We start from the raw sequence: 9,269 nt of genomic DNA on the forward strand, positions 1-9,269 counted from the left end.
GAAGGTATAGAGGTCGAGGGACAGAAATGATAAGTTTTCTGACTTTTTGACTTTTCTCTATGTGTAGTAGGCCATATACTTTGGAGTTGCACTGAACTTTTGATAACCTCTAACCACTTTGTTCACTGCGTCCAGGAAGTCTTTCTCAGTCACAGCCTTTCTCCTAGCTCCGATTGCATACATCCCTGCTTCTATGCATACGCTTCTGATATCAGCTCCTGCAAGACAGATTAACAAAACTCAATTCAAAAGAAAAATCTAAAAAGACCCCCAAAAAGTATGAGAGGTCTTTGATGGTTGGGATCCTTACCTGTTGAATTTGGGCAGAGACCAGCAAGGAGTTCAAACCGGATGTCACTTTCACAGCTCATGGTTCGTGTGTAATACTTGAAGATCTGTATTCTCCCTCCAGATCAGGCAGACAAAACTCAACCTTGCGGTCAAGACGTCCATGTCGTAAAAGAGCAGGGTCCAGTATGTCATGCCTGGGGGTGAATAACAGATATATGAGTTTTCAAGTCAAGCTCTACAATGTGCTTTTGTGTATTTTAGTTTACGCTGGTAACGGGATTGCGGACTGACCTGTTTGTTGCCATAATAACCTTGACGTTACCACGTGCGTCAAACCCATCAAGCTGATTCATAATCTCAAGCATAGTACGTTGGACTTCGTTATCACCGCCTACACCGTCATCAAACCTTGCCCCACCGATGGCATCAATTTCATCAAAGAACAAAATGCAAGCTCTCTTTGACCGCGCCAGCTGGAAAGCAGAGTATCAAACAATTAGCTAAGACAAAAACTGAGATGGACAGAAGGAATTTTTACAACTAACTACCTGAAACAGTTCACGAACCATCCTAGCTCCTTCACCAATGTACTTCTGAACGAGCTCACTGCCAATAACCCTGATAAAGCAAGCACCGGTTCTGTTCGCCACAGCTCTAGCCACAAGGGTTTTTCCAGTGCCGGGAGGTCCATAACAAAGAACACCCTTGGGAGGATCTATCCCAAGCCTCACAAATTTCTCTGGATGAAGCATTGTCAGTTCAACGACCTATACAATAAACAAAGAAAACAATATTATTTTGACAATTATTCCTTGAAAACCTATACCACAACCGTAAAAGTTTACAACTCTATCTGTTAAAACGAGAAGATCAGGACACCGGATAAAATCTAAGCCCGACATACCTCTCTAATCTTCCCAATCTGCTCCTTGCAGCCACCGATATCACTGTAAGTTACATCTGGTTTCTCTTCAACCGTCATCATGGTAACACTAGGACCAATCTTTGGAGGTAGAGGAATCTGAATTTGATATTTCTTTCGATCAACTCTGCAAGTACAGATCAGAGAGATAACGTTCTCGTAAGTTTTCATCCACATGAGAAATTTACAGCGACAAAGAGGGTTTTCTTTGAAGCAACACAGAGCGAAACATACCCCACGCTCATTCCTTCTTCAATGTCAGTGGGAGAAACTTTATCGCCAAGTCCAACAATAAACTGCAGTTAAAAAAAAACTTATATGATTCTATCAGTAATAAACCAAACACCAAAAGGTTCTACAACACACAATTGGTCATGCAGCAACAGCAACCTAGGTATATTGTTTACCTTTCCAATTTTGTTGATATGAATGACATACTTGTGTGGTCTTATTATGTGTGTGCATGTAGCAACCTTAGGAAAAGAACGGTTAGTTTAATCCATTATTTTTTTTATGGGAGAGAGAAAGCAAAATTGAGAAGAAGAAAAACCTACAAGCAGAGGTTGGTCTTCATCAATCATCTGCTTATCAGATACGAGATCCCATTGATTGGGAAGAGTTAACCCAGTATCACTGTCAAAATCCTTGCTAACTACAAATGAAAGGGAAAACTTCACTTTAGTCATGTACTAAGTAGAAGTCCCTAAATCCAAGCAAGAAAGAGTGAGAGCAGACCACAGAGATTGTTCATCTTTTCTGCAAGCTCACTTATTTCTTTCTCTATTTTCTTTATACGTTCAAAGTAAGAGTTGAGGCGCTCATCCTACATGGGACAACAAAAAAATAACAAAATGTTACAAACAGAGGATAGGAAGCTTTGCTTTACAAATTTAAACATGAAAAATCCCTACATCAGTCACATGATTCAGACCCCAGATGTCAGGATCCACAGCCTCGGGGATTTCTCCTATCTGCAACAGCAATACGAAGTCAAGCATTAAACATAATTTGACATAACATCAAAAAAAGAGAGCAACTGAATCAGCGATTTTTACAGTTTCAAGTACAAAAGCACTTGATTGGGGAGCCTTTTGGTTGATAATCTCCTCCAGTTCCTGTGGACCAAGTTCTTCATCCATTGGAACCCAATAATCTTCGAATCGCTCGTCATCTATGACCTCTTCTTTCGCACAAGCATCTGGTATCATTCAAGCCAGTTGTGGCGGATCAACAAATGGATCTCGAAGTACGAATGTGAACAGTATTTGTATGGCTTTATGTGGTCTGTTCTTCGCATCAACAGAAGCTTCGGCTATCGTATTCAAAAGTTCAAACCCCTCGACAATCTTCCCAAACACCTGAAAGATAGAGCATACTATATAGGTAACTGATATATACACACAAAACAAAGACTAGGCAGATCATTAATGATTTGTTCTTACAGTGTGTTTCCCATCAAGATAGTCTAGATCATCGCAAAGTGTGATATAGAACTGAAAAGAAAACGGAGAAATCACATTGAGGACATAGGGCACCGCAAAAGTTGATCCACAGAACTAAAGCATAAAAACTTGGTAATTCAAGCAAAAGATTTTGGTTAACCTGGGAAGCATTCAGATTTTCTCCAGAACTAGCCTGTTAAGTTTTATGATACCGCTGACTCCAATTGCACAACTAACATAAGAACAGAGAGAGACTAGCACATCACTAGCTCAGCTCAACACACCATAAGAGAGACTCTAGCACATCACTAGCTCACCTCTCCAAACACAAGCACATCGCTTGCCCAACATTCACAATATTCAACATAATCCAGAAGATGAGCTTCCAAGGCTCTTTTAAACTCATTCTGCAACGGCAAAACCTCTCTTTCTTTTCGAGTCTTTCCTCCACTCTTTGCTCTACTCCACGTCATCAGTTTGTTTCTTCTTCTTTAAGTAGTACGATGATGAATCGTATCATAGCCATTGCAACAGTGCCAGCCTTTGAGTGTGTCAGTTGATGGTGAATCTCATCGGTGAAGAACCGAGCATCGTCACCTTCCAGAAATCTGAAATGGGTCAGGGAAGTCATGAATTAGGTGGGGGAAAATTGACTTTAGAGAGATAAAGCAGCAGCAGCAGCGCACACACACACACATACAAGGCAACACAGAGTTAAGGATTCAAAAGTTAACGAATGAGCACCATATAAACATAATCGTACTTGTAAATCGAGTCTCCACCTGTCCCTGTCCCTGTTGGATCACCCGTCTTGGCTATGGAATCTTTTATAGTGTGGAAAAGACAGCCATTGTAATACTCGATCCTAACAAAATAAGTACGTTAAAAACTCTCAGTGGAAATATTTTTTTAGGTAGATGCGCAAGAGAACACTTACATGCAGAGTTTGAGAAAATTAGTGCAGGTTATAGGGCATTTATCCGTGTGCAGATGAATCATCAAATTCCCTATGTTTGTCACAATAAGAACTGACATGTTTCTCTACTTTGTAGTATCTGAAACTGAAATTTGCAGCCTCAACATAGAGAAACAATAAGGGTAAGGGTGAAGTATAACCATAACGAAGAAAACAGATACGATTACACAACAGTCATCGACATGGATAACATGAAATCCCTAAAATATCTCCAACAATCTCAATTTCTCACTTAAATCCCCCTAAATTCACTCATTTCCATATAAATCTTTGCAAATTCTCTAGAATCGCTATCATATTACTCATCGAAACATCAAAAGGAACAGATAGAGTCAAACCTATGCAAAATTAGAAGTATCTAAACCTCATCCTTCAAGATTGGCGAGCAATGTAACTGAATCTAGTAGAATAAGAAGGGATGATGGATGAACGAGACAACGAACCTCAGAAACAGAGCGGCGGAGAAGAAAATTGCACGGCGGCGATCTTGTAGAAGTCGGAAGCTGTGGCGATTGAGATTCGTCTGTTTTGTTTTCGCTCTTCTTTAGGCTCTTTCTTCTTTACGCGCCTGCTCTAAAGAGTCCTATTTTTTATCTCATTCAAAATGCAATAAACATGCCTGTTGTTTTTTCCCAGATAGAAGATTTGGTAAAACTACGTGACGTTTTCTGTTTTTCCCTTTTTAAAACATCTTATTCAAATTTTCGAACTGTAAATACCAAAAAATTATATCTACAGTACATCAAAGATTTGATTTTATTTAAACTCGTCATGAAAAAATAAATCCTAAATATAAAACAAATTTTTAAAAATATTAAAAAAAATATATATTTCCTGAATTAAATATATAAATAATTTTTAGTTAGAAAAAATCATATTTGTATTTACTTTCATACACTGATTTATATTTATATATTTTAAATATATTATAAAAATTATTACAATAATTTAAAGCTAAATTATAGAGAAATTCCTTTAAATACCACTAAAAAGTTTTTTTCCAAAAATACCACATTTTAGTTTTTTCCCAAAATTACCACAAACACAAAATTGATTTCTAAAGATGTAAAAAAAAAAAATTTAGGTTTGGGTTGACACATTTAGTTTTAGGGTATAGTTTTTAGGGGTATGGTTTAGTATCTAGAATTTAGGGATTAGTTTTTAGTATTAGAATTTTAATTCAATTATGTGGTATTTTTAGAAAAAATTACATATTAGTGGTATTTTTGGAAAAAAAAAACTAATTGTGGTATTTTTGGAATAAAAACCAATTTTAGTGGTATTTATGACAATTACCCTAAATTATTTCCCACCAAAACTTTTGTCAAATACTCATCATTATGAGTATTATTATTGTCAAATTTTTAAAACGTTACACAATTTATTGACAAAATATTTTACATGAAAAGAGTTCATCAAAGCAACATCTAATTAGTAATTAGTAAGCATGTACAATTTTACTTTATCTTTTATTATTAAAATTATGATCTTACAAAATTATTTTATTGTTAAAGTATGCTCTTTATCACCACCTGTAAAATATATTATGATCAAATTAAACAAATTTTTTATTGCTTTACTTTCATTTTGGCATAATTATAGTTCTTTAAATTACTAAAATTGTTTTGTGACATAATTTTTTTAACCATGAATGTTTTTTTACTCTAAAGATATTTTGTATGAACAACTAGTGAAAGTTATCTACTCTATTACAATGAATTTATGACCAACCTAATAAAGGTTGAGAAACTGAGAATTAGTTAATATAAGATAATAAAAATAAAAATCTGAAAATTATAATCACGATAGTATATATAAGTCTTAGATAATTCAAATAAACAAAATAGACACTTTATAAACAATCCAAAACATGAAATATGTCATTATCAAGTTAAGGATCGGCGACCTATTTGCTCCTCAGAAATGTATCGCATTATACCAAAACTATTTAAAACTATGACCTCGTCTCGAATATTCTCGAATCGTAAATTCTAAACTTATTTCTACCTGAATCAAAAGTTCTCATATATTTCTCCATATACCTGGGTTTAAACGGTTTACGAACCAAATCCGATAGAAAACCACATAAATCCGGTTTGAAACCAATTTTATAACGGTTTACCAGTCCAACTTCCCAAATTTGAAAATCGCTTCTCAATTACTCGATCAAGCAGCTCTTGTTTCAGTACCAGAATCATCAACATTATTCAGAAGAGAAAACTCTAGATTTTGATCAGAAACATCAATCACCGACTAATCTTTCAAACTTATAATGCTACTAACTGTAAAATCACTTTTGGAACCTCCATCAATGTCTCCATCATCGATTAAATTAGCGAGTTTTATATACTTTGATTCCATTTCATTGCATCTGATAGCTTCCATTGAAGAACTCTCACGAATCAAAGCCCACATAGTATATCGGCAAAATTATATCGGAAATAAAAATCAAAGATCAAAGCTTTTAATATAAACAAAAAATATTTTTTTTGTCAACATTTGAGCCACAACAAGCCGGTTCATTAACCAAATCCTTACATTCATAGATAGCGGGACTCGATCCCTCAAGTGATGGTGTTTTATACAATTGGAGTTACCAATGACCACTGCAGCAAGATTACTTCACAAACATAATTTTTATGTAGATATAATGTTATTTTCTTAATTAGATGTCCTATTACGTTTCAAAACTAAGAATTCTTTTGACATAACTTATGCTATTCTTTTTAAATTTGTTATTCACTATTTATTGATTAATAATAGTATACATGTTTAATGCTTAATGAATTATTTTTTTGTTTATACATGTCAAAATCTAATTGAGAAAAATGTATAATATAATTAGCGTATGATAGAAAATAGATTAGTTTTGTTAATTTCCCTTTTTGATTTAGGAATTTTTAAAGATATAAACATTTATATTTTATGTAGATTTAGATTTAATGTTATTTTTTGACATGTGTCAACATCTCATCAGTATATGTGACATGTGTCATTATTATGTTAATAGCTAATTTTTTTATTTCTTGATTTTTTAGAGATTCTTTTTTCAATAGAAATTTGTGTAAAATTGATACTTGTCACGATCTTATAAGTTAGTAATTTTTAAAATTGACACGTGTGACGATCTGGTGAGTTAGTAACTTTTGAAATTATACTTTATATAATAAGATGCTTAAAAGAAAAGAAAACAAAAATTAGAAGCCTTATTATAAAAAATTAAAAATTAATTATTTTAGTTTTATTTTTGTGCTATTTTTGAGAATCTCTCTTTTTCTATTTATAGATTGATTTATTTCAATTATATTTTCTCAAATGTTTCCAAATGTTTAGGTATTCTTCATATGTGAGTGAGATTATATTAAATGTGATAACAATGCTTAAATTTTTTCCCTTCATTCGAATAATAAGGAATGTAATCTTCTATTAATAGTTCCCTCAAGGCCTAAACCCATATTTCATGTAATTTTTATAAAAAAAATATTTAACCACCAATATACTTAAACCAAATCTTAGTTGATATGGCATGTGACTATCATTTGAACTTCAACTCCTTTTTACATAATCAACTCTCAATACTCGTAAATATAATATAAAATGCAACAATTCAAGATTACAAAATGCGGCTGAAATAAAAAGAGGCCAAAGAAGAAGACGACAATTTTCTTTCATTTAAGTGTTGTAGTCATGTTTTGATATGTTATTACTAGCACAAGAATAAAATTTACGTAGCTTAAGTTGCTGATTTAATCTTTACACTTCACTTAAAAGCAATCTTAACACCATAAGGATGAAGCTATGCACAAAATTAGTTACCATATCATATCATCAACGATACTAGTATTTGGTCAAGAGACTAGTAAGCTACCTACATTATCATCAATTGTAGCGTTCAGCTATGCACACAATTCTTAATTTATCCTACTACAAGAGAACCTAAATTGCAATCAAAAGAAGTTGAATTAATGCACCATACCAGAACATCAAGTAGCCATGCATGCGAAAATGAAGAGCAATGTAGGTCTTGCCGGTTTGGTTCGATTGAAAGTCTTGCATTTGTGGTGAACAAGACCACCAGGCTTCATCACCCACTCTCTCTCATAGAACACGCCACAAGTCGAAACAACATCATCATATGATCTGAAATTAATTAGTCTCCACTTCCTTGGTCGTCTCGTTGCTTGGACTCGCAATATCTTCTTCCGATGGCATGTCTAGCTTTGCTTGATAATTCCCTCTCTATCTTTGTTATATGGAGCTTTAAATTTCACATTTTTCCAATGTTGAAGTAGAAATCACTCAAGTCTATCTTCTTTGTGACCTAATAGAATCAAGTTGGAAACCAAGGAAAAAAGGTACGTGGACTAGAGACTAGAGTTTATATAGTAACAAAAATAGATTGAGTTCAAAATCTACCAAAGCTATATCTCCTCATCAATTGCAAATTTGCAATACAAAGAAACAAGAAAATGACTTCCTAAAACTGAACTTGGGAATTATCCGAGCAAGCAATAGTTTAGTCGGCCAGAAAATGCAAACATATGATATAGTGAAGAAGGAGACATAACGTACATCATCTTTTTCCTCTAGAAGTTCACGCAATCTTTCTTCTGACAGCCCTCTAATAATTAGCCATTTTTCGACTTTATCATTCATATACAAACAATGCAAATCAATCAAACGATGTCAAAAATAATATACAATATAACGCTTATACAAATTGTGTAAAAGGTTTTACGGTCATATTACATTCAAAATTTTAAAGATAGGCTTAAGTTCCTTCTCGCGAGGGTTTTGATTTGTTATATAATTTATTTAAATTTTATAAACTTGACTACATAAATTTTGCAGTTAAATGGTATTATTCGTCTTATTTTTATTTTTCTCTCATAATCCTCTGCAATGTCATAAATGGTCTTTAACATAACATGTTTTAAATATTGGTTTTTGTTATAAAGTCGCATTTTTAATGTATACTCTTTTAATGTTCATAAGTGAATTTTGATATATATTTTTTTCCAAATACAAGTTAACATTATTTCAATAAGTTCTTACAAACAGAAGTATTATGTAACTAAAAGTTGTATGAACAACAATATGGATTTTTTTTCCTATGTGAAAGGTAATTTGTAATTTGGTAGTGTGCTCTTTTAATGTTTATCAGTGTATTTTGATAGATATACTTTTTGAAAATGTAAGTATATATTATTTCAATAAGTTATTGCAAACAGGATAAGTATGTAACTAAAATCCAGTGTGTAAGCTAATGATAAATATTATTGTATTGATATATATATATATATATATATATATATATATATATATATATATATATATATATATATATGTGTGTTGTAAATGATGAAACGTGACAATGGGTAAATGATATACGTATATTCTTTGGTAAACAGAGAACAAAAAAAGGGTAAGGACAAGAAAAAGAAAAGAAGTATTGTGTACCGCCAACTGGAGTGTGGCTGTATTCTACCTTCCACTATCATAGGAATGGAATAAAAAACTCTTTGTCCTTTGCTTCTTCCATGGAAACTCTCCGTTAGTTAAATTCTAAATCCACTTGTTCGTTAATAGTATTAATTAATTCAAACTTTACTGTTGATTAAAGATTCAAAATATTGGA

General features: G+C 33.0%; 1 pseudogene; it reads right to left on the reverse strand.

The window, feature by feature from the left end:
* Positions 8-4,206, reverse strand: LOC104777625 (annotated as a pseudogene).

Source organism: Camelina sativa, chromosome 3 (assembly GCF_000633955.1).
Source record: "Camelina sativa cultivar DH55 chromosome 3, Cs, whole genome shotgun sequence".
Taxonomy (NCBI): domain Eukaryota; kingdom Viridiplantae; phylum Streptophyta; class Magnoliopsida; order Brassicales; family Brassicaceae; genus Camelina; species Camelina sativa.